Below are 27,937 nucleotides of genomic sequence, written 5' to 3' on the forward strand. Positions count from 1 at the left end.
CGAGAAATCGTATAAGGTCATTATATTATTATAAACACGTAACGCACTATAATAGCGAAGAAAAAGAAAACAACGACCACTGATTATTATTATTATTGAGGTTATAATATACCTTGTAGACGGCTGTTGGCGAGCATTTGATGTATAGGCCACACACGCGTATATGATATGATGTGTATACGTAGTGAGAGGGACAGTGTTTGTGTGTGTGTGTGTGACGGTGGTGGCGAGTGACGGTCGGACGGAGAAGGACACACGCGCGCACATATACGCTTACGGTTAAGGGTGGCGGAGATCGAGGAAAGACTGCAGCGCGGGGGATCAACCGTGAGGTCGGACAGACGGGGGTGGCGGGTGTTGAGACTTTTGGCCGGGGGTGCGTGGCGTCGCGCTTGCGTCCCTCCGCCGCAGAATCTCACCGCGCTCGCCGGCCGTTTTCCGCACGCGCCGAGGAGAGTCAGTCGTCCGGCGTCCTGCGCCGTGGGTTATCTCGCGAGCGCACCGGTCCGCTCGACAACCGACTGCCGAAGTCGTCGTCGTCATCGTCGCCGCCGCGGGCTTAACAGATACGCGTGTGCACACACGCCGCCACCGCCGCCGCCGCAGACGCAAACTCTCCGCGGACGAGTCATCGTCGTGGAACGGACCGTACGCACGGTGCACCGTATCTTAGTGCTTTTCGTCGAACCGCGGTATACTCAGACCTCGAAATAATCATCATCATCATCGTCAGCCGGTCGCAGCCAGTGGCCCTAACCCGCCGCCGTCGATTCCCGCGAGTATACCCAGGTATGATAATTTATACACACGATAATCATATTATTATTTGTAGCCGACTAAACGAAAACGTATTTAACTACAGCGAAATAAATCGTATTCCTACCCTCGCATTGCCCGCCGTCCGTCTCGGTGTCGTCGTCGTCGTCGTCGTCACCGAGGGTTGCTTTTAAAAACGCATTACGCGCGCTATAATTACGACGACGACGATGCCACGTCAGGTGCCGGCGGCGCGGTGGACGTGGCTAGAAGGACGGTGACTAATTGACACTCACGAATTCGTTGGGCTTATAATAATATAATAATATTATAACTATTATTATCATTAAGTGCATTTTCAGCGGTTTATTTGCATTCCAAAAGTTATTTTTTTCATGTCTGTTCTTAACGAGGTTACGCTTCATCCTAGCCGGTCGGTATACGAATTTTGGTTTTTGCGATCCACTCGTTACCAGTCGATGAGTATAAGCGCACGTGTGTTTCAAATTACTTGGCATTATACTTAGCAATCGCTAAAAAAAAATAATAAATGATAGGTAGACTTGTTATTATTAATCACTTTCAAAGTCATATTTTCGAAGTTTTTGTCCGCATCGATTGCCGTAGCGAGAAATGTACTCCCATAGATCCATTGTCGCGCAGGTACCTATTGTGCTTATCTTCATACAGCACATAATATCATAAATGCGAAATGCGTGCTTGTAAAACAAAAACGATGCGAGGGGAGGCGTAATGCGTCTGTATATCATATTCTATAGCTTGTATAGAACGGAATGGCTAGAGTCCAATTTTATCGTTTCCGGAAATCGTTTTTTGGGGCCGAAAGTCGAATTGTATACAGTGCTAGCCAGCGGAGGTAGCAGTGGTCGATTCGAAATAACTAACGAGAGAGGAGCAACATCAAACAAGTCGAAAATCCTGTACAAGTAACCTACACGATATATTAAAACGTTACGCAATGATAGTTTTTCCATTTTTTCCACGCGTATGATGATGATAATAATAATAATAACGCGTACACGTAGTATAATATATTAATATATTTTGGCGTCTCGTTTTACCAGTCACGGTATCGGTATACACGTGGGTGGATAATAATATTATTATTGTACAACTCCATAATATTTATATGATTGAGAAATGAGAATATATTTTCTTATTACCTCTGTAACTTTAAATGTACATTTTTCTCACATCGTTTACTTGCGTTTTAACTTATTCTCGATTGGTTCAACGGAGTAGTCATCCATTACTAGTTTTGTTTGGATTTATAAATGCGATCAAATATTTATTTTTAAACCAAGCGTATTATGAAGTTATAACGGTATGAATAATATATAGTATATTATGCTCTTTTCTAAGTTGTTTTTCTCATGCCTTGTGAAAACGTACCTACTAACAGTAACGATGGGAAAATTCGACTATATGTGCTGAGTATGATAATAATATATAAATATTATTATCACAAAAATATATAAAAACTTAAAAATAAGTTTTTTTATTTTCTTTTTAAAGTGTTGTAATAAGTTTTTCATATATTTAAATAAATCCAATTGTATTTTTATTTAAATACATTGATTTATTTCAAATGTAATTTTCGAAAAAAATTATTTTTTTACATGTGTTTGAAATATCATTATGGTTGAGGATTTTTATTTTACTTTTTTACTGAGAGTATCATATATCTAAAGTATTACATATTATACATAATTTTGAATTAAAATATTAAATTCATTCAGGTCATAAATACGTTTTATTTTTAATTATAATGCACCATTATCTTAAAATGTTGTTTATTTATGTAGTTATGATATTATAAATAATATTTCAAATATTATTGTGAATATTAATTAGAAGTTTAAATAAAATACTAATTATGTTAATTATTTAAATAATATATTTTTGTTTGGAAATATTATAATACATAAAAATATTTAATATATAAACTTAATAAACCTTAAATATAAAAATGCATAGTTAAATACAATAAGTAAAACACAAAATAAAATATTTGAAATCATTAAAATACTAATTTATTTGTACTTTTAACTGAATAAAATAGTGATTTTTCTGGTTTATAAGTCAATCATTTTATAAAATCATTAATTTTAACAGTTTCAACCCCTTAATAATTATGTTCCTAGGTACTGGTTTACATGTAAAGTGATTAGTGTATACATATACAAATAGTACTAGTGAACACTATATCATGCTATTTTTAGTATATTAATTCAATAGTTTTATTGGTATACCTATCTACATTTTTCTTACTTAATAATTTTCAGAATTATTGTAAAACATTTAAAAAAGTTTACACATATTTTATCATTAGCTTTTTGATAGGTTCGAAAACTTAAGCTTTAAAATATTTACGTCACTGTAAAATACTTTCTAAAGATATATATATATATTATATATTATATCTATAGAATATGAAAAATAAATTACTGAAGGAAAGGATAATGTTTTTCACAAAACCAGATAAGTACACAAAAATATTATTTTATTTTTTAAATATTTGTGGGAATTGTATTTTTAAGGTAGTTAGAGGCAAGTTTATATTCTTTTTATTTCATCAAAAAAGGAACAAAATTTGGTTCTTTTTCTTACTTTGTTTATGTTTATTTTTCCATGTGTTTAATACGCACCATAGTTGTTTTTATTTTTTTAAAACTTGAAAAATAGATGGTTAATCCATGGCAAATCCATTATTATTCCCCTAAAAATATATCTAGTAGTTATATGTATATAATTTACATAAAAATGCATACTGTGCCTGTATGCAATTATTAACAATTATGCAGACTTGAGTTGTATTCTAAATAGAGTGTTACAATTATAGTACTTGGAATACTTTTAGAATACTGTTTTCAAAAAATATTTATTGTTGTATTCTGAATTATATTATTTTATGATATTTAAGACACTTAATTCAAAATTTATTTTTTTATAAGTATTTTAGTATCAATTAGATATACTAAATATATTTTAAAAGTATTTTACCTATGTCTACAAGAAGATAATATAGGAAATTTACAGATGAATATTCAATGGATATACATGATTTTAATAAAGAAATCAATATAATATATCTCTTTTTAACCTGTCCTTAAAACGTAATAACTAATAAGTATCATGCTGTATTTAAATGTATTTTTTTTTTATAGTATATTTTTCAAATTGATTTTGTTGTGGCACAACTGAAAGCAAAAAAATCATTTGACGTCTAACGAACAATACAGATCAGGAGGTGCATTATTCGTCACTGAATTGATGATTGTTTAGATTTGACTTGGTAACCTAAGTTTTGAAGGTAGTAATTATTAAGTAAATACTTTTTACAATTTATTTTTTTAATATAGTTCTCTTCTATTAGTTTCACAATTTTGGTATTTTTCTTATTTTTTTATATAATAAATATGTCGTTTTTCTTTTAACGTATACAGTAGAGGAAAGTTTTTCTTACAATTTAGTAATATTATGCTACATTAGTTAGAATTTTTTTCTTTATGACAAAAACATGAAATAATTGTTAAGTTATGTTAACTTGGACAAAACTGTAGTCAAAATTATTTAAATGTAACTATTATTAGATACTTTGTTACCATACTTCACAAACCATTTAAATGTCGAAATTATTAATAATTTATGCAACGGGAATAATATTAATGCCAATATATTTTTTTAGATTCGCACTCGTTGTAATTCTGTTGCATTTTCTATGGTTCTTTTTTTAATAAAGAATAGTTAAGTGTGATGGTTATCACCGTATATTCTGTTTACCATAGCAACGTGTGAATAATATCTAGAAGTGGCCTAAATAAACAAACTAAATATGTAGGATCAGAAAACCCTGTATCCAGGCAAGCTTATAAAAGGATTTATAGTATGAAGTATGATACTCGGTTAATTTATATAGTTAAGTTCCCTTAGCTATAATATGTTTAATAACGCTAATCTGTTTACTAAACGTTAATATCGTATGGAAAAAAAGATTTAAAATTATCTTACTGTTAGGAACGAACTAAATTTATTTTTAAATGTTTTCAATTTTATTTAAAATAAAATGTAAGATTATATTTTAAAAGCACATATAAATTTCTTATTTAAAACGCAGTGTAGTATTTAATATTATTATTGGAATACACTTTATTAATAGAAATAATACAATTGTATTATGTTATTTTTTACAATTATTGTGCAAATAAAAAAAAAACATATTTAAGCACAAATTAAGTTGATATTAATATATGTTTTGTGATTTAATGGATTATTTACTTCTTCTTCTTCTTCTTCAGCTCTACAGGCCGTGATAGACTCTGGCTTCCAATATAATTCTTCTCCACTCATCGTCATCTTTTCTTCAGTTTTTTACTTTATCTCTATCTATTGTAGATCTTTCTTCTCTTCATCGATATTTTTGATCATTTACTAGTTTTAGATATTATCATATTTCTTGTATTATATTGGTACGTTAATAGACCAACAATTTTATTTAGATTACAAGATTACTAGCTATTAACGTAATTATAATTAATTGATAGTGACCGTATAAACTAAAAAACAATTGTTTTACTATTATAAAAAAATCGTGAATATAGCTAAGGATAAAAATTGCAGCACTTTTGATTATATTTTTGATAATATTATACATTTTTCAGTTAGATTTGATGGTAATGATTAAAAGGTATTTTGGTAAATGAGTATTTGGATACTATCTACATCAATAAAAAAAAATCACTTAAGACATTTAGATTTTAAGTTTTTTATTAAATTTTATCATATTTCACATCTTTTAGATTTATCTTAAAAGCTTTAAGATTCCATCTCCATTTGGTTTTATATTATCTTTATATTTTGTATTATTATTTTAAAATCAACGACCACGGCTAATTTAACAAGCAGAGTTTTGAAATAGGTACATAATTTTATTATAAGAGCTTTATTTACTGAAATGGGTATTTAATAATTTTATTTTTTGTATTAAAAAATTTGGTAATATGAAACCTAAAAGCTTAATTTTCTAAATTGTTTACCTATACTTCAAAATAATTTATTTTGAGTCTTTTAAGATTTTTATTTATTTTTAAATTAATGAATTAAGTGTTTTAAATTAAAACACTATTCACTTTTTACACGATACTTTGGAAATCACTTTAGCAGTTCGTGTTTACGTAAATAAATTCAAATAAAATTCAGATTAGAGTCAAATTGTCATATAGAATCGTCAGTTTTAGAAATTTATTTTCTATTTGGATGAATGTAAAATGTATTACTATTTTATTAGATATACTTACAATTGGTTAGTAGTATCAGTGGTTACACCTCGTATCCTAATTATATCGTTGTTTAAAATTATAGTTAACTACAATGTGATTAATTCAATTTTAATCTCCACGATAGTTCTCTCTAGATTTTACAGTTATTACCCAAGTTTAATGGGGTCGAAAAAAAAATCATAGAAATGGTTTCGTTTATATGCGTTTCGTTCGGATTACTAGCAATGAATTACTTATTCCGTATTTTTATCTATCTATGGTTGGTCAAGGTTAGCCTATACAATAAAAAATATTGAAAATTTGTTTAGTACGATTATTTTGTGATGATAAAAGAGCTCTATTCACTTAGAGATAGCGCATTGCAGTGAAATGTATTGATTTTATATGATTTATACTATTTTATGTGATTAAGATTCATTTGTTTACGTTAATTAAATAAACATTTTGTGATTATAAAATGGAAGCTTATGACTAGGTACTAAACTTTTAACTCTTCTATTATTTGTAAAAAATTTAATTTTCTATGTTTGTCCTTTTTAGGGATGATATTATGTGTTTTCTGATTGGCAGTTAGGTCTGATTATTTCTTAAAGTTTTTCTGGTATGTTTTGCTTTATTTTTTTATTTCCTTCATTAGATGTTTGAATCAAATTTTGTTAAATAATATACTAAAATATTATAACATATTATATTAATTTAAATTTTATTTAAGCTTTTAATCTTAAAAAAATAGTAATAATTAATAGGCACGAAATGCATAAATGTATAATATTTGAGAACAGTGAATAAGAAAATCAAACTAAATTTGAACATTGCCTTGTATTTTTATAATAAACCTTGGTATTTGTATGTCTGAATACTTCCAGTCACCACAAAATTTAAATATAATATAATAATCAATTAGAGTTGTTTAAACTTGTTTAACATTATTTAATGTTTATTTTATATTTTATTTGGAAGTTTGAAATGTTGTCTTCAGGAAACTTCATGGAAGTAACTTGCACTAAAATGAAATATAAGTGGTATTTGTTTTTATAGAACGATTTTTATTTAAAACGGATATAAACGTACAGAATTCTTTTATGTATTATTATTATTTATATTGTATATACTAACAATGATATATTATTATGTAAGTATGAATAGATAGAAATAATATTTAGTAAAATGAAAATGATAATTTAATAATATATGTATAATATACTTGTAATCAATTCTATGTATTATAGTTATTTATAAAAACGTTTATATAATTTGGACACACGTAGATAATTATTAATTTATCGTATACATCAATACTTATGCAATTGAAAAAAAGTTGTTTCTAGACTATTCATAGTAAGAAATACATGAAGTATAGATATTGTGAATATATATTTATTATGTACTTATAATAATTTATAATGTTTTGTAAAAATTATGTTCATTTCACATCTTCCTTTCAGTCATATGATTATAGAACGATTATATATATATAACGGTATTGTACACTGTTCAGTATATATTATAAAAATGTGTTGTGTAGTTTTTATTTTATAAAAAAAATTTACGAGATGTAGGTACTGCATATAATAATTCAGATAAAAGCCAAACAATATAATGCACTTTCAAAAATAACGGCATCCATTAAACATTCAAAAGTCACCATTAACAGCCTTAGCAATTTATAAGTCAACCAAGTTAAAAGCTGTACATCAGTTTCTAGACATCCCAAGTTGATGGACACGTTTTTGAACTTTGATCTCATTTTAACATTTTATCCGTTAGTTTTTTTTTGTTCTTTTCAATTTCATAAAAAATAATATTAACATAATGATTGTAAATGGCTTGCATAATAATCATATAAAGATGACTAAACCTGTACTTCAGAACCGTAAAAGTGTAGTATTAGCAATAATAGTAGTAGTACTAGTTACTAGTAGTTGTAGTATAGAGATAGCTCCTGGTGGATTGCTTTTATACTTAAACTTATGAACCTGGGGAAGAACTGAGTTTGTTTTTCTACCTTTTTTACGTGCAATATTTGGTAGTGGCGAAGAAAGGAGTTTGAGGTGGACATTAAGGCTGCATTAAAATCAAGAATCGTAGTTAGTGAAATATCGAAGAGTACGATAAAAGTAATATGTCATCTGCAAACATTTAGGTTCATTTATGGCAATAATATGAGAATTTAAAAACACACAACACCAGTGATTACCAGAAAACTAAAACCAAATTGTTGGAACAGAAACAACCAAAATGTATATCTATATATTGCGTGATTAATGTTAATTATTTTTGTCGTTGTAGTTTCAAAGCGATTTGTTAAAATTAATGTTATCAAATCATATTATTATTGGTATAATGTTATATTGTGGTAAGACTTTTTACTTTTTTCAGAACATTATAAACAATGATTTATTGGGAAACGACTACCCAAAAGGGTAACGTGCTCTCCTCGAGATTGCGATTTGACTATTAAAAAAATAAAAAATAAAAATTAGCTGTGATATAGTAATAATAGTGATAAACGTAATAATTAGAAAGTAGAACTAGTAGTAGTTATAATATTAGTACATAGCAACTCTATTAGTATTATAATTGTAATATTATAGGTAGTATATTAGACGGTAGAAGTGATAGCATAAATAATAGTTACATCGGTGAGCATTCCATTAATAATAATTACTTTTGCCTTGTCATTGTTTTCATTTAACCAGAAGTGTAATAAAATATTCACTTTCAACCCTGTCGGTGTGTGTTATATTATGCAATCGTATGATTATAATGTATATTTCGCATTACTTTAATACAGTATACAATGTATACCATCGTTATATTATACCTACCGTATTATATTATTCATATTATATACTGATAAACGCATGGGTAATAAAGGCGAAACGAATCTCAATTCGTTCTCCACACACCTCAGAACCCAAGATGCCTTAAAATCGTGGTGAACGCATAACTAATTAAACACAAAAGCGTTGCCAAAAGTAATGACAATATATGTATAACCCGTAAAGGTTATACTATATGTTTTGGCTAAAACAAAATAATTTAATACCTATTGCCACTGAGTATACGTTTGTTTGATAATTATTATAGTTTTAATTTAATAGACTCAACGGTATTCCGAATAAGTATTCTGTATGATAATTATTAATTATCAGGTACTATTTCATAATAATATCATTATGTATAAAGTCACAGTCAATTAATATTTTTAACACAAAATCCAAATTACAATGGTTATTTATACGTCGTAGACTTAAATCGTCTCAGTAACTTAATATGTCATAATTTTGATATTCATGTGTCATGCCATTGATACTATATTATTCTAAATAATATATTAAATTATATTACCCGTAATATTTAGTTTGAATAGATAATCTATACTCATTATAAGTTTAAACCTAACCTTTATGTATAATATATATAAAAATTGTGCATAATATACAATTTTTTTACTATTCTCTTTATTTGTTAATAGTGCTAATGAGGTTTTACGTAATTATCAGCGTTTAACGTTTCCTGACGAATTGAAAATATTTCTTTGTATTAATTCAATAAATCGTTGTACCATCATTAAGAATATTTAAATAAACTTTCATCTTGGGCTGATGGTTTATCGTTCAATGTTTCTCTCTGTGATATTTACTCATGCCAAAAAACTATATAAATATTCGTACTTCATCAGTAATAATATTATGTTCTTACTTAACGGTTCATTCTGTAATCTAGGTATCATCCTTACTCCTACACTTAAGTCTAATCTGCACATTGATAATTCCTGCTATAAAGCCTTCAAAACCTTAGGTTTTATTAAGCGAGTAGTACATGATCTCAAACTTTTGACACCTCTAAAGGCTTTATAAGAATTCGTTAGACATATATTAGAGTATATAGCTCTGTTATCTGGAATCATCTTACAGCAACTTCTCGTTTTCTACATGAAAAAGTTTAACGCACATTTTTGATATTTCCCGCCTTAAAATAATACTGCTGTGCTAGAAAATCATACGATAAGTTTCTTTATGTGGCCGTGAAAACAAAGCTAATTTAACTTTCATTAAAAATGTACTAGGTAAATGAAAAAATGATTTCATTACGTTATTTTCTCAAATTAATTTTAAAATACTCTCTTACACAATATGTCTTTCCGTTGTAATCCAAATTACCTCATTTTGGTTGGAAAAAATCCAACCACTTCGTCCTTGTATTCCATAAGCAAATTTAGTAACTTTATTTTATGTTTATTAATTACTATTTTTTTTCTGTCAAACTATTAGTTACAATGTGTTATTAAAAGTTATAAGTTAAAAAATCTGTATTCCACTTGATAGTAAATAAATACATATATAAATATTATAATAATATAGCGTATACATTAAAATATCTCATATTTATTTTCTCGGAATAAACATTAACCATTTCAACATCAATTATTAAAGTGCATTAGTCGTGACTCTTCGTCAAAGCAAATTTGCACGCTAATTACCACAGACGCCTAAGTATTATTTAAATTCTCATGTATTTGAACAAATATTTTTTTGAAATACAAAAATCCATTAAAAAAAAACTGATAAAATATATTTTATATTTAACATGTAACAACAATACGCCTAAAGAACTGGCATAGCGTTTGTAAAATCATTATACCAAATAAAAGTTTTCCAAAATGGTAGTCCGAGATATAATATTAATAGTATATCGGTACTATATTCAACTACCTACTTATATAATATTTGGTACCTACCTAATAATTCGTATATGTGATTAAATAATTATTGAACATGATTGTTAAGATTTCAATTAAAATTAAACAAAAAATATTAGTATCATTCGTACTGGTACCTACTTTTAAAAAAGGGGAGGGGGGTCTAAGCTAAAGGTCCCTGCCATAAATTTTACCAGTTAACCGATAATATTGTTTAAAACTTGCACAATACGTAGGTACCGATATAGAATAGTTGTATTAAATTATAGTATATAAAAAATAAAACTCGGGCACGTTTTTTGGCTCAGGTACGAGATCAACACGAATTTACAGGAAAAGTACGAAAAATTAATATCGTTCCGATTTTGTGGGGACAGTTTCTGTGGACACGTTACCCGAACACGACGCGGCACCTCGCTGTTTTATATATAATAATATACATAATTTATAATACGTATTACGGCCACTGTATGTCTGCTGCAGTATAATGAAATGTAAACAATATAGGGGTTGTCGAATATTTGCTTTTAATTAACCCTTCCCGAAACAAAGGGGGCACTCTGACACGGTTTAAGTTATTGGACTTTTGGTGTTCAGTGGTTTTTTTTTTTTTAAATTTGTTCTCGTCTCGTTTGTAAACATGACGGTCAGCTACCGGTAAACGTATTTATGTGTATCCAATAACTAAACGGATCCCCAGTAAACGTCTATAATAACTTTCAAATAGGATACGTACTCCGTTTTAAATAGACGACGATTGCAACGAAAAATTTCACAACTAAAAACTGACAAGCGAGAATAATAATAATAATAATAATAATAATAATAAAATCTAGTTGAGTGTGTTCTTATGATACAGCCAATTAAAGATTACTCATCGATCGTCAAAAAATAAGCAAGAGGTGTTGTAACTGTTGTAATATTATGTCAGAAATGTTAGTTCTTTAAAACTTTTAATATCAACGAAAAAACGACAACTTAACTTTTTACTACTTTATATATGTTGCATAAATTACCTAGGGAGATTTATCATTTCATGTTGTGTTTTGAATTTCTTTTTCAGTATAATATACAAACAAAAATAAAAATAACTTATTTCCGTCACACGTCATATGTATAATATACCTATTTTCAACTGATGTACAGCAATGTACAGCGATGTGCATAGATGTAATTTTATATTTATTATTTATTAAATATGTTATACTATTCTACTTTCTTGAATACATTTTTCGTACCTACCGTAATAATATTATATAAAAATGAGGTTTGTACTAAGCGCAAATATTTTTTTATTATGATTTCTTCTTATACTCGTATAAAATAATATTAAATTACTTGCATACATTAACTATAATTGAAAAATGATAAAAAAAAAAAAATAAAACTGGTATTCTTAATTTAAACATTTACCTACAATATTTAAAATAAACATTAAACCGTTGACCTATATTATTATTTTTTAGTATAAAGCATAATAAATTCGAAATTCATATAACGATAACAAGATAACATCTGGTCAAATATGTATAAACTTATTAGTTATCATACTGTAATATATTACAAATATGAAAAGTAGCTGCTTATAACAATCAAAATAAAATACTATTTTATGATTTATGTAAATCTGTCTAAGTTTAAAAACAAATCGAACTTATGAAATATTATTTATGCACAATTTAAATTGAAATAAGTTCATATGTGATACAAAAACCGGGTGTTCGACTTTGGTCTTGATTCTTTTTAATGGTGTGTATAGATCATCACTTTCAAAATATGATTTTAAATGGACCCCGAAAAAGTGCGTTTGCAAGCATTGTTTCAAAACTTTGCATATTATTTACATTTTTCCCAATATTGTATATGTTTGTCAGTATAGTTTTTTGCTTATGCATACTGAAGCTGTTGATAAAAGAAAAAAATGACCTAAAAATTGTTTAAAAAAAAAAAAAGTACAGTAAATAAAAAATATCACTTTAAAACCAACACATTAATCACTTCTCACAGAATCTAAAATACGAGAAAGTAATTGAACATTATTATTTATAGAAAACTATTAATATATATTATTAAATTGATATTATCTATATATTATTTGATACTGATTGGAATTGCCGTTATGATACATTTAATTATTATTGTTCTTATGCTCTATAGTGATAAATAAATCAAATTACATTAAAATATAATGGCATCGTAAAATAATTTTTAAGTATGAAATTAACAACTATAAGGGATTTAAATTATTATACATTTATTAAGTACATATTAGTTTAATAATATAGTATACTAAAATATCATAACAGTGTTATGATAATACTATTATTTATTGTTCTTAAATTAATGTATAGTAAATACGATTAAATCTCTGTTTCCTTAAAAACACAAATATTTGAGTAGTTTCAAACATAAATAAATTTACTTACCATTTGGTGGTAAAATATGTATGTATAGGATAGGATATACGGTATAGTTACATATAGAGGTAGATTATTGACATGTCGGTACAGGTAGATTAAATAAAATCGAACAGTTGGAAAATTTAGCGAAGTTAGTTTGTATACATTTTTTTTAAATAATGACCCAATAAATAAAATCAATCTTTGTATAACCATTGACAACTGGTGAGAATCAGAAAAGGATTTAAAATCCATCTCTCTTAAAATATCAGCGAGATTTATAGCATTATCAAATAATAATTTTATATTTCTTAATTATTATTTCTCTACTTTTAAAGACAATAGTAGTTTTGTATAAAACAATGTATATCATATTTATGTGTAAAACATAATATAGGTAATGTTCATATTCTATATATATATATATTGGTATATAGAAATATATAGTATTAAGATAAAAAGTGTCATTAGACAGATAGCACTGTCTTTTTTCTTTTAACCCGTTTAGTCTGTCAATCCATTTTCCAAAGTGACTGTTTTGCTATCGATCAAACGAGGAATCTGAAGATAAAAAAAGACTTGAAGCTTTTTCTATGGAAATCGACATAAGACGATGATTGATGACTTGTTTCCACAAGACAACTATGTTAGTCCCTAACTTTTCCTCTCCTTTTTACCTTACATAGTTAAATTTATGGGGCAGTTATTAATAATTGATTTCCGAAATTGTATACTCTAGGAAACATTAAAATGTATTTTTAAATATAAATAGTAACAATTTGTATTTATTACAATTTAACACAGGAAAGATGTTTATTAAGATTATGGTACTATTTAATTTTTTAATTTTTAATAATATAATACAATTGATGTTTACTGTCATAGTAATAATAATGTTATATTAGCTAACTTTGATTTATTTTATTTTTAATTCAATTCGTATAAGGTTATAAGTAATAATTATGAATAAATTAGAGTTTATTTTTTAACTTAAAAAAAGTGATACTTTAACTGATGGGTGGATTATGTAACGAGTGAGATGGTTTTAATTCAGAATTTTCTATTTTTATATAGGTACAACTCTTATATTATTTTAATTTTAACGCCTTTTAAAATGTAAAAACTAACAACAATTCTCATATTATGTTTTATTTCTCTATATAGGTTAAAGTGTACTTTATATTGTAGTGTGAAATATTTCAAATGCATATAGTATAATCTTGATTTTAGAAAATGGTATTGTTCATGATGCACATGCACAATGTATATTGTTCATTATTTTGCAGTAATATGCACAGATTCGATAGTATATGCATATGGGATAAGTTTTTTAAATAATTAATTACTTATACTTTGATGAAATTTGTCCATATTATAAAAAATCAACAGTTGTACAAATGAAAACCAATTAAAAAAAAAAAAAATGTACATTTAGTAAAATATTTTAATTCATACAAAACACTGTTTGTAAAAATGTAGAACGCCTGTTGTAATAATATTATTTTGTAATAAAAATGTTAACTAAAATTTATATTATGCCATATTTTTGTGCACAATGCAATATTTTATTATAAATTTTAACTAATTTTATTGCCAAAACTATCGAGTTGAATGATTAAATTATTGAAAAAAAACCAATTCAATTGTCTACTTAAAAAAATAAATAAATACAATTATCAGATCCTTTTATTTGTAATTTTCTTTTTTCGTTTATATTTGCATTGTATCGTAGTTATTTTTCATTATTTATCTTTACTTTGATATTTCAGAAGAAAAAATATAATTAAAAAAGTCGGCAACCGTCCCGTTTTATGAACGATAAGGGTTGTCGGTTTCTGTAGAGATTTTTGTTACTAATCGTTGCTGTTTTTCTTCTTTAGCCACCACGTCATCTTGAACTTTATTTGTTATGGTTAGTAATTTATTTTACTTTGAATTCATCCCGGTCTTTGAGATAATTAATTGGAGTTACGATTCCTAAGTTTAAAGTGTACCGTTTCCGTTAATAAATTCATTTAATATTTATAAGGAATTATGTTTGAAAATAAAAGAAATACTGCTACTAAGCACCTAAAATGTCGTACATTATAGACAATATTATTAGCTTTAATTATTATAAAAAAAAATTAAATAAAAATTCACTATATGTTTAGAGTATATTTAACCTACGTCGGTAAGGCTAAACAAGTAGAGTAAAACTAATTATACTTACAATATTGTAATAAGACTTAATTATGTCTCCTTTTCTATGTATATACTTTCCTATTTTGACAAATTTTGACAATCAAAGGGTGGGTTTAACGTAGGAAAAATGAGATATTCTATAATAATGATAATTCATTTATTTTTTTATATGTTTGATATAAAACAATCCAATTAATAATAAATAAAGACCACGTATATTATTAAACTTAAGCTTGGTAAAAATATAACAATGTCTCTTTCAATTTATTTGCCGTAGTATACTGTACCTATATAAAATATATAATACGTTCATAATATAATTGTTACGTTTCAGTAAGTTTTCTACATGAAATGTAATACAACATTTAATTAGAAACGTTTTGTTCATTTATTAAACATTAGAAAATATCGTTAAAAAAATATATAAATGTTTTGAGTTTTAGAAAATAAAATAAGTACCTACCAGTGAAATAGAAATTGAAACACAAACTAACTATTAACTTGCTCTTGTAAAGAAATCAAGTGTTTGTTCGTTTCCGAGAGGAAATATCAAATATGTTTTACTAATGTTATATAATAACTAATATTGTATATACAATATACATATACATATGTATTCAATTATGGTTTATTCCAAATTACATAATTTTATTGTTATAACTTGAGAATTGAATCGTTCATTGTTACGAAAGTTGCTGTGAAGTCATTGCACGTTGTTATATTATAATTTTAATATCTTGCAACACGTTAAAAGATAAAATGTTTGATAAAATAACACTTGTCATAATGTATAGTTAAGTATAATACAATGAAAAACTATTGTTTTAAATACACACAGGGTGATTCACTAAACATTTTCACAATCACGGACTTTTATTTAAAATGAATTTATTTTAATTATGATTTTCGGAATTTTTAACTATACTCAAGGACAATTTTTTCAAGTAGGTTCTTCGATTTCTTAAAACATTTTTTTTCTCCTGGTGATATTAAATTATTTTTTAGAATAAAAATTACATTTTTTTTTGGTAATTTATTAATTACCTGCGGTTTTAGAATATTGTATTACATCTAAAATAAAACTAATTTCGATATAGTAGTTGTTAAGTTATTTAACTTTGTGTACTTAGTAATGTAGGTCAACGATAGTAAATACGGAAGAAGATAAAGAGATAATAATATGATTATTTGAAAATTATAGTAATTTAATTAATATTAATCTATTAACTTTTCATGGTTTGTATAAGTCTGTATATCTTGTATATAAGTCTAAGAATAATAATAATAAATATTAAAATATATTTTATATTTCCATAACATTATTTTTAAGGACTATAGTTCTATACTTACTTAAAAAAAAATCATCGATCGATAATTTACAATTGAAAAGGCAAGTACCTATCATTAAAAAAGTTTAATTGGTAAAAAAAGGGCATTCCGTAAATTGTATACAAGTCTAAGAATGATTTATGTACAAATATGTTTAATATTATAAAAATTTGAAAAATTTGAATTGAATTAATTAAAATAAAAAAGTATTGAACCTGATTGGTGAATCACATTGTATATCGACACACTGAGTCATAATTACTATGATTAAAATAAAATGACCACTGACCAGTGACCATACGTCTTGTTTAAAACAAAATTATTCACTTTTTGAGTATCATGTTCTCTTGTATCGTCAAACATCAAACTGGACACTTTTTTCTTGTTTTTATTAGATAGTCTATTTATAGTATTATTCCGTTATTTCTATATTATAATACTTATGTAATACATACGAAAAAAAGAATAAAGTTTTTATTTTTTGTATAAAGTTAATATAGCTATTAGCTATAGCTTACCCGATAAACAACAGATTTTATGTATCGAGTATCGAGTGATGACGAACAGTTATCAGCTATATGCATGAGATGTGCCCTTATTAGCACATTCCAAAGGAATATTTCTATTATGAAACCCCACAACGAGAGTGACTTTTACAGCATATATTAGACACTATCATCAATATATCATTAAAAATATAAAAATTAGTACAATTTGTAGAGGTTTTTTTTAGAGTTGAGCCAAAATTGATTGTTTCGTTTTTAAAAAAAATATATGGTAACTCTGACTTAATAACATACTACACATGACGTAAACTGGAAACTAAAAACAGATATAATACATATAAGTAATATCATTGCTCTTTTTTTTTATGTTATATTATTCACAGGCTGCATATATTTTTTATTCGTCAATTTATGCCAATACAAAATTATGTTTTTTTGGTTTTTTTAGAAGTGTCCATATAATATTATAGATATTAATAATTATTTTTATTCTTTAACAATAAATCTTTAATAATAGTTTTTTTGTTCTTTAAAGATGTGCGTGTCTTGTAATTTTACAATAGTATTGATATATATAAGTTGGGTCGTTTATATTTGAACTGTAAGCACAGTCAGTGTAAGTAATTAGTTTTATAGACACACAGTTTTCAGTGATGTATATTTCACCTTATCTTTATTTTATAAGCATAATATTATAGAAGTTTCTAATAATCATAAACATGTCTGTTATTATAGTAAAATTCATTTTGTGTACAATAAATTATGCGTTTAAAAGCGGAAAATACATTTAAAAACATTTAGTCTTATTATAACTTCTGATTTATGAATATTTAATTAGGGTATTTAGTATACTATTCCCTAGGTTACTTCATAAAATTTAATTTTTCAAATCTATTACCTATCCATCTTCATCATAAAATCATTATACTTCATATTATATATTATGCATTTTAATAATTATTGAGTTAATAAAACGAATGTACAGAAGTGATAGATTTACGGAATGAGAGGTATCAACATTTTTTTTAAATATTTTTTACATACCTATAAGGAATGATATATTGGAGTAAAATTAATCAAATGTCCCTGATACTAATATTTAAGGGGTAAATATTGAAATTTCAGAATTTTCTATTAATATTTTTTTATATTTTTATAAATTCCGAAAAAAAAAAAATAATACGAATACAAATCCGGATTAACGTTTGTAATTTAATGTTTATTATTACATGTTGTATTTAACATAAACAATACAACAAATAACAATTATTGGATACTCTTTAAAGTGAAAAAAAATATATCATTATAATATATATTGTAGTAACCAGTGAATCAGCTCATTAATTAAAATTTATTTTGAAATAAAATGTCCAAAGGGTATCTAAGTCTTTCAACTGAGCGCTATTGCCCGTGCAATAACCGTATTTCACGGTTCAGATGTTTTAAAAAGAAAATTAAAAACTAACAGCCATTTTTATTATTTATTAAATTATTTTATTTAACACAATTTATACTGTAAACAATTTTGCTTTTGTAATTTGTTTTATTTTTAAACCTTAATTATTAATGGTTATTCAGGTACATTACATATGTATTAAAGGTTTAGAGTTCCTTATTCTAAAATAAAGTTAATGATAAAAAATGAGTTTTATTGAAAAGTGTCTGAAAAAAACACTTGACACCTGTTGGTAGACTGTCTCGTTTTTTACTTTATATTATTAAAAAAAAAAAAAAAAAAACATAACTGTCAACTAATAGTCACTTGATAACATGACAGTGATTGATAGTGATTCAATTTTATACCTATATTAATTTGAATGTTTGTATACTATTATGTTTGATCGGATTACGAAGATTATAGCGAACAGAAAACTATTAATTGAATAAATTAAATAAGCCTCCTCATAATAATACAGGTGTATTAGAGAGGATATTAATTTTGCATATGGTTCAAACATTGCACAAAACCGATAATATTTTAATTAGGCTTTGAGCTTGATTAAAAAAATACCTGAATTTCACAATTACAAATGTGTTAATCTGTATCTATAATGATTTAGCTCTCAATTCTTCAGTGAACATAGTATAATAAATCTAAATAAACATTGTAAGTATACAGTTAATTTCTTCAGTATTATGGATTTTAATTGTCTATAAAATGAAATAAATAAATGATAATAATGAAACTACCAATATTAAATAATAGATTTTTACATATTATTTAAATGCATTTTTTAACAGCTAATAATATAACATAAACCATTTTAAAGTTATTATAACAGTATTTAATATTTATACTATTATACTACTTATATTTGGTTTTTGTATAGTTTTTATTTTTTAACTAATACCTTGTATAGTTTTATTGTATGATCCAATAAACAGGATTTTTTTTTAACTTTGTTAAGAACTAAAATTTAGATACAATAATAGTAAATGAAAATAATTTTCTTAAATAATAACAGAAAAAAAATGTGTACTTTGTTTTCTTCGAGTTTGTGTTTATAATTGAATAAAAATATTATACGGATATACCTACCTATATTTAAATATAAAAGTTATGTTCATTATAATATTATACAATAAGTTAAAAAAGGATAATCAAATTATTTATATTATATTGAGTTTAAGTTAGTGAGTTACATTAAATACGTTTTATTTAGGTTAATTATGTTTGGTCAAGAACATCATTTTTAATAAATGATAGGCATAAAGATAAGTCATATTTTATCCCCGCTGGAATAAAATTATGAATAACGATAATAAAAAGTTTAACATTTTATGTAGTATGAGCCATGAACATTATTTTGTTCAAAATTACACCAAACTTCAAACTCTAAAGAATAAATAATAAAAATATTCAAAAGATGAATGTTAATTCATCTTTAAGATTCTGAGTAAAGTAACAAACTATTATACAATGTTTCTTAGTTTTTTATTTACACTTTTTTTTATTTTTTCTATGGTCAATTATTTTTGATGGAGAAAAAATATTGACTATTTGTAGATACTGTAAATTATAGATCGATATTTCATAATATGTCATTTTTTTTGTTTTTAATATAATTATAAGAATAAAATAACCATCAGCGAACGATCAAATTTGAAAATTGAATTCAATATTAATTCAAATCGAGGTACTTTATAGCTTAAACCTATTGTATTAAATTATTAAATATATCACTGTATTAAAAGTTATCACCTCAACACATTACACATTGGATCGAAGTAAGTGGAGTCAGACGAATGCTCAATTAGTCTCTATTTTTGTCCACTTTTTTTTTTTTTTTTTTTTTACTTTACTATATTAATATTATGACTCATAGCATGCTTTTTCTAAGTAATATAAAAAAATACTACCTTAACTAATCTTACATTATCATTAATTTAAATTTTAAATTGCATTATTAATAATAAAAAATAATCACATAGTTTTATCATATTCTATAAAATATCCAAATAATAAAACATTTTATTTTGTTTATACTCAAGCACAACAAATTTCGACATTTTTCATATTTCATGGTGATTGAACCATTTCAAGTGCTGCATACTATTAACATTTTTTGAAATGACTATTAAAATAGTTAAAAATACATAATGAGATGAAGTGTAGTTAAGTGTACTTATACATTTAAGTCCAGACATTTTTTTAAAAGATTTTAACCTATTAGTCGGGAATAATAATAATAATATTTGATAAAAATAGTTTTGACCAATGAATCATTTAATTTCAAGTAGAATTAATAGATAACAGTTACATGATAAACGATTATTATAACCATATTATAACCACACAAAAAACAAAAAAAAATACGTTTAATATTATTTATTTTTTTTTAACTTTTTAGATCATATCCGCTTAAATACCACATAGAAGAAAATAGCTTTTCTGTTTTTATTATTATTTTTATTTTTAAACCGATTTAACTTTTTGCTAGTTACCAAAGAGATCCGTAAACATGTTTTCGAAACATCCTCAAAATCATAGCCTCACTTTCTACAAGCTTAATTACACCGAAGTCGAAAATTGCTTTGAACGATCGGTGAAAGTCCAAAGTTTGTTTAGTCGACCCAAATAGAAGTTTTCAAACGGATTAATTTAAATTTCTTGAAGTGGAGATGTTTGGACTGGAAATGACTCCAGGGTCTTGATGGTAATATAAGTATATACAATATACGACATACGTATTATATAATATTATCCATTTATAAAATTTGATAGGAAACTATTTAAAGCTAAATTGTCTGCAGAATTTCAATAAACTATTTGTAAATTATTATTCTTCGAAATCGTATGGAATTGTATAAAATTCTAAATTAATATTTTACATTATATTTTAAATTTTATTTTTAGGTTATAAAATAACTGTTTATTTTATTTATGAAAATCAAAGGATGAAAAAGTTTTTAAAATACTTTTAGTACATACTTACATACATACATAAATATTAAAATAAATATACAAGTATCAAGCATAATATGTAATATGTATGTAGTTAAGTGACGAGTACGCACTGTGATATTTATGGAATTAAATACTCAGCAAATATCAACCGTACGAAACTTGAAACTTTTTTAAAATTATGTCTATTATTATTTGCACAATGATATTTTCAAAATATTTTGACTAATTAAAGCTTATTATCATGAATCTACTCTTACACAATTACAACGCTTTATGTCAGTTAGTATTGGCTTATTAACATTTTTACTTATAAACTAATAACAATAATTATTTATAAAATTGAATTAAATTTTTTTTTATCTATTGCCTAATTAATTACTATAAACTCATCTCTAAAATGTTTTTAATTTTAGTAGCATACATTTCTGTTAGTTAAAATATAAATAATTACAGTAATTTAGTATACTGTGTAATAGATTTCAAGAGTATTTCGTCATTGATTAATGACAATTTAATGAAAGTGTAATATTTAAAGATCAATAAAAATCAATTTAATCATAACTTGTGTTTTTATCTATATTTTTAAGGTGAATTCATATTTACTTAAATTATAATTTATTTTTCTAAAAATAATACAGTACGTTGAACATACTTTATCCGAAAATATCGAAAATTATAATATTATTTTATAATATACATAATTATTAATTACAGTGAACCTATTATGGAGTTTTTAAGTAATTTTTCAATTTGCTTTTAGAAACCACCTTCAACAAAGATTTAATTATTTTTACCGTTCTAAACATTCGAAAAAAGCACACAGTGTTGTAAAACTATTAAAATCATCGATCCGCTCAGAAGTTAAAATTATTTTTGGCAAACATTAGTTCAGTCTATACTATAACTATTACTATTATTAATAGAAAAATAAATTACCAAGTTTAGTTTATTTTATAAATATTCTAAAATATTTATTAACTTAGGAGTTGAACTAAACAAACTTAGGGGTTCATTACTGTTAGTCGTATCGAATGATTTATCATTGAGTTGAAACTTAACACATCTATTACAGAGGGACTTGTTCAATGGCAAGGAATACTTGAAATTTAAAATACAATTCTATAAAAAATATATTTATATATGCTTGGACAAGGGATTCTTAAAATGTGTATTCAAAAGACCACATAATGATACGGAAAATAAATGTATTTTTTTATTTATTGATATTTGTGTTTTATTTTTTTATGTTTTGTGCAAGCTATTATTATTATTGCTATTTCGGTATATTATTTTCATTGAAAATAAGACCAAATAAGCCGTAATCGTAATTTTGTAATTTGTTTGATAGATACAAATATAGATACTTTAAAAAAAAAAAAAAACTTTTATCGTCATTTTTACGGCCTTTTCATTTCATTATAAATTTATTGACATTTTGAACAACTCTTCTTCGAGTCTTTAATCTTCAATTGTCTGATCAGCAATAAACTTGATTAGAAACCGAAAAAAAGTTGGAAAGCTCTGGTCTAGATAGTTACTTACTTAGGTGATGTTGAAATTGGTATAAAGTTTTTCTAATGTATTTTAGAATACTTTTTTTTCTTATGCCTAAAGTACAATGTTCTGTATTTTGTGTATTAATTTATTTTTAAATACTAACTTTCAGTTTATTGAATTATTTGAAATTGACCTATTACAAGTTATGCAATTAAAAGTACTTTATTAACGAGTTAATTTATTTATTCTACTAGTTTTAGTTGAATCATATACATTGGAAATATAGTAAATGGATACTAAATTTCAATGTTTTGATTAAAGCAGTCCTACTAAAAAGATACAGAATTTATTATATTTCATATAGTTAGTTGCGATTCATATTGTAATTCTTAGTATTTTTATTCATTGTTATTTAAACATTATATATTATAATATATTTGAAAATGCTTAGGTATTTAAACAATTTAAATAAACCAAATTTTTTTAAAAAAAGGTTTGCAATGAAAAATTATTCTTGTCAGAAACAATATTTTATCAACCTGTTTTAAATAACACAGACATGTTTTCATCGTAAAATTGACTTAAATATATATTGTCTCAAGGTTTTATCGTTACAAACATTTTCTTTGTCATATTTGTTTTTGTATTTGAAATAACTAAAAAATTGTTCAAATATTATTTCATTCGATTATTATTTATTATGTTTTTATAAAAACCTATTGGGGTCTCGTAATTCTTATTGACTATAATATGACGTCATGTTTACAGTTCGTCATAAAAGGAACAAAATTAAATAATAATACGAATTTTCTTTTGGCCCTTTTGTGGGCTCCTTTTCACGCCTTTCATGTTAAATTCCAGTAGCAATAGCAAGATAAATATAAATTATACATTGTAAATAAGTCATTATTAAAAAAAAAAAAAAAAAATATATATATATATATCCTTATATGCATTTCATATATTTTACTACATACGCCACATACCCTATAGTTAGTTAATAAAACAAACAATGGCCTTTGTTGTACAAAAATCGATTTGATGTATTATTATATTATGTATGTTGAATACGTTGATAGGTGGCTTATTAAATAGGTGTATTTTTTTTTATTACTAAAAACAAGAATATTTACAAACTGTATAGCTGTATAATGTGGGTATTTGATAATGAATTAATATATAGTAAAACATGGCATGCATGAGTCATGATGAGGAAATCACCCATTGATGATACCTCTTAATAGTTAATAGCTACGTCTCTAATACCCTCTTTACCTTTTACGTTCTGAACCGAGTGGTGAATTTTGTTAACTTGAAATGGATATTACAATATTTAGTTACATTTCTAGTAGGAATTTGTTAATAATTACTAAGTATTATTATTTGTATCATAAGTACATTTTTAATGACTTATTTGAGTTATTGTAATACAGATAAGAAAAATTTATTTGTCAAATTGTGAAAGTCATGATTGTTTTGATGATTTTGTGCATGGTTATTTCAATGTTTTTTATTTTTCGGTTTTAAAATACGATTTTGGCATATTTTTTAATATTCAGAATTATTATTACTCAATGCAGCAGTTCTTATTATTTGAAAGTCATTATGGAAAGAGCTAGACCCATATATTCATTGATACAATATTATGCACGTAGTTATGACCAGTTTAAATGATCATTATATGCATGTTCATAAAATAAATATGTAATACATAATTTTTAATATTAATACTATTTAATTTTTTCCCACAGTCACATATCATATTTAATGCTTTCTATGTACTATTGGTTGGTGGTAATTATAGGTCTAATAAAAATTTTGAATTATGATAATAATAGGCATATAATGATTCAAAGTACACTTGGATGGTCGCTCTACAATTTTTTGACAGTTTTCAGTCAATGAAGATTAATTGTACTAAACATAAGGTGGTTTAAAATTAACCTATTATACATTTGTGCGAGGCCAAATATTTGGAAATGTTTACTTTGAATAATATAATGACGGTGACGAGATCCTATGGGTTTTATTTTTATGTGGCCGACAGATTGAAGTTAGTTTTGAAAATATCTTATTACGATATCCGGTTCCAAATCACTGAAGGAACGAAGAAGTTTTGCCCACCGTTGAAGTACATTGACTATTTACACAGCTGTTTAATGTGTTTTTTTTTTTAGTTTCCTTTTAATAAAAAAATATTATTAATATAATAGTACAAAACATTAATAGAGAGCCACATACACGATATGATTTTTTTTTCGTGGATTAGATCCGTTTGGATATTGGTTCTTTAATTGTAGATGTTTAACTTTTCTAAATGAGTCAGATAGATAATATTTTGTAGCTTAAATTCATTTAAATTGCGTTTCCAACTAAATTCATTAGGACTAATTTCGATTTTGCATGACAACAATTAGTGTGTCCACTCAATATTAGATTTAATAAGTGTTGGTGGCGGATGGTGATAATTTGAATTTGAACCATCGATTTAGAAAACCAAAATTAAAAACAAATCTTATAGGTACCATCCACTTATGTTAAGTATTTAATATTGTAACACATCATTTTTTTGTAATAATTTATTTTTACTATGGTCATTAATTAAGATTTTACTTTCTTTAAACAATTAAAATATTTATAATTTAATACTACAAAATACAATATTTTAATAAAATTATAGCTTATAAATTAAGAATATTAAATTGATGATTTTTAATTTTTATAAATACGCATTTACATTTTAAAGTAAGGTGTGGATCGTTAGATGATAATCTTATTTTAAATTTATAGGGGTTGCATAATCTATCATAGTATCGTAATATACCAAAACGTTGAATACAAAACCCAATTTAGCATAAAAGAAATATTAAATTATTAAAATATCTTTCCCAAGTCTCCTTAGAAAATCTGGTGGCAATTATTATGATCGTTATTAAATATTGATTTAATAAAAACAATTCCAAATCCCATTGGTTTAATAATCAAGCAATGTCACATTCAGTGTTTGTATATTATCGGCTATAATAATGAGTTTTAAAATCACTATTTTTGTGTGTATTGTATACATTTGTTTTTATTGTTTCATAAAACTCACGTGCATATTATAGCATAATATCCAATAAGTTCGTTTGTGCATTTTTCGTAATCAATAAAGAAAAAATGTATTTATGTATATTTTTTTTATTTGAAATCAATTTATTTATACCAATATTAGCAATTATTGGTTTTTAATCTACGTTTAAAGTTAAAAAAAAAATCAGTTACTTGTTTTAATAAATAATTTCTACTATAATACAATCCAATTAATTGAAAGTTGAAACTAATTAAATCATTTATATAAAAGTTAATGGGTACTTTTATATTATTATGAATAATGATTATCATTTAAATAAAAATGTGTGTTATAAATACACATAATATTACTTATGTAGTTTTCTATTATTAATAAAGTTGAAAAGGAATGCAATATTCTATCAAAATGACTTATAGATATATTTTTTTTATTTACCTATACATAAATATTATTGTTTTATAAAATTACTTGTTAATAATTAGTATAATAATGATTGTGCTTTTGTATTTATGTTATATTTTATCGTTTGATATTTTTATATTATGATCAAAATAATTAAAACATACATAAATATTAATGTACTTTGTAAAGTTTATTTACCTATATCTAGGACTATCTACCATTTACTTATGAAAATCATATGATATTATGTTTTTATAAAACCTTGATATAATCAAAATAATTACAAGATTTTATTCAAACCAATAATATAAATCAAAATTATGCTCTTAAGTACCTAATACATTTTAATATTTAAATGTACAAGCAAAATATATTCATACTTATTAACTATAGTATTATACATTATATTATAATAATATACTTTAGATAAAATAGTATAAATGTAAGAGTATTTAATTCATTGACTATACTTAAAATCAAAACATTACAATTTATGCGTGTTAAACACAGCAGGACCCCAAGGTTCCGATAAATGAGTACCACAAAAATTATTTTATACATCGTAAAATGAACAAAAACAGCGTAAATTTAATAATTTAACTATATTTAAATTATGTTTAACTTTATATCAAAAATTGAAAAATAATTAAAAATAATTTAGTATTCACAATTTTTTGTACCACGTATAATCTATTAAAAATACTATCAATTTTTTATATATTTGTAAATATAAATAAAATAAAGTATACATACATTTTTTATGGTATAACTAAATCTAAAGAGAAAAATCTCACAAAGAGATACCTTTTTATTATACTACAATGGTGAAATGTAAATGTGGTAAAATTATTCCAATGAAGTACTTCATTAAAACGAAACTGCTATATACATAGGGCTTAAAGTATCAAGCATCACATTACTATATTTTACTATATTTAAAAAAAAATATGGTTGGTATAGATTATAGCCATAATTTTATACCTCCCTTGTATTATATAATAAATGCAGTGAATTAATATTCAGACGAAATCGCTTAATATATTTTTTACTTATTAGTTATTTATATTTATTTGCATTTATACTAACACTAATTTTAGATAATATCGTATTATATTACACTCATTATTTATTTTTCATATTTTATATTAAATGTGATAATTAATTACAATTTTTATTACTCAAAAATAGTCAAAATATATGCTTGAATGTATAAGCGATTTATTACTTAATTTTTATGGCAGATTTATTAATCATTTAAATTGTCAATACCAATTTGATGTTATTATTGCACGTTATAAATGTTTCATATTTTAATATGATTATATCGACTGTATACTACCAATAAAAAAACAATATAATATATTTTTACTAAAGTAAT

The 27,937-nt window shown here is 25.0% G+C and overlaps 1 protein-coding gene across 3 annotated transcripts in view; it reads left to right on the forward strand.

Annotated features, from left to right (window-relative positions):
* Positions 1-446: 446 nt before the first annotated feature.
* LOC114132008 (uncharacterized) overlaps positions 447-27,937 on the forward strand; it is a 155,909-nt gene continuing 128,418 nt past the window's right edge. Inside the window, exons 1-2 of one of the 3 annotated variants that reach the window (XM_050202010.1) lie at positions 447-789; positions 3,945-4,090. The gene's annotated coding sequence lies outside the window, so the exon portion shown is untranslated. The remainder of the gene's footprint in view (positions 790-3,944; positions 4,091-27,937) is intronic. The other 2 variants (XM_050202006.1, XM_050202016.1) reach the window with 2 other exon arrangements.

The sequence above is a fragment of the Aphis gossypii genome, chromosome 1, assembly GCF_020184175.1.
Source record: "Aphis gossypii isolate Hap1 chromosome 1, ASM2018417v2, whole genome shotgun sequence".
NCBI lineage: Eukaryota > Metazoa > Arthropoda > Insecta > Hemiptera > Aphididae > Aphis > Aphis gossypii.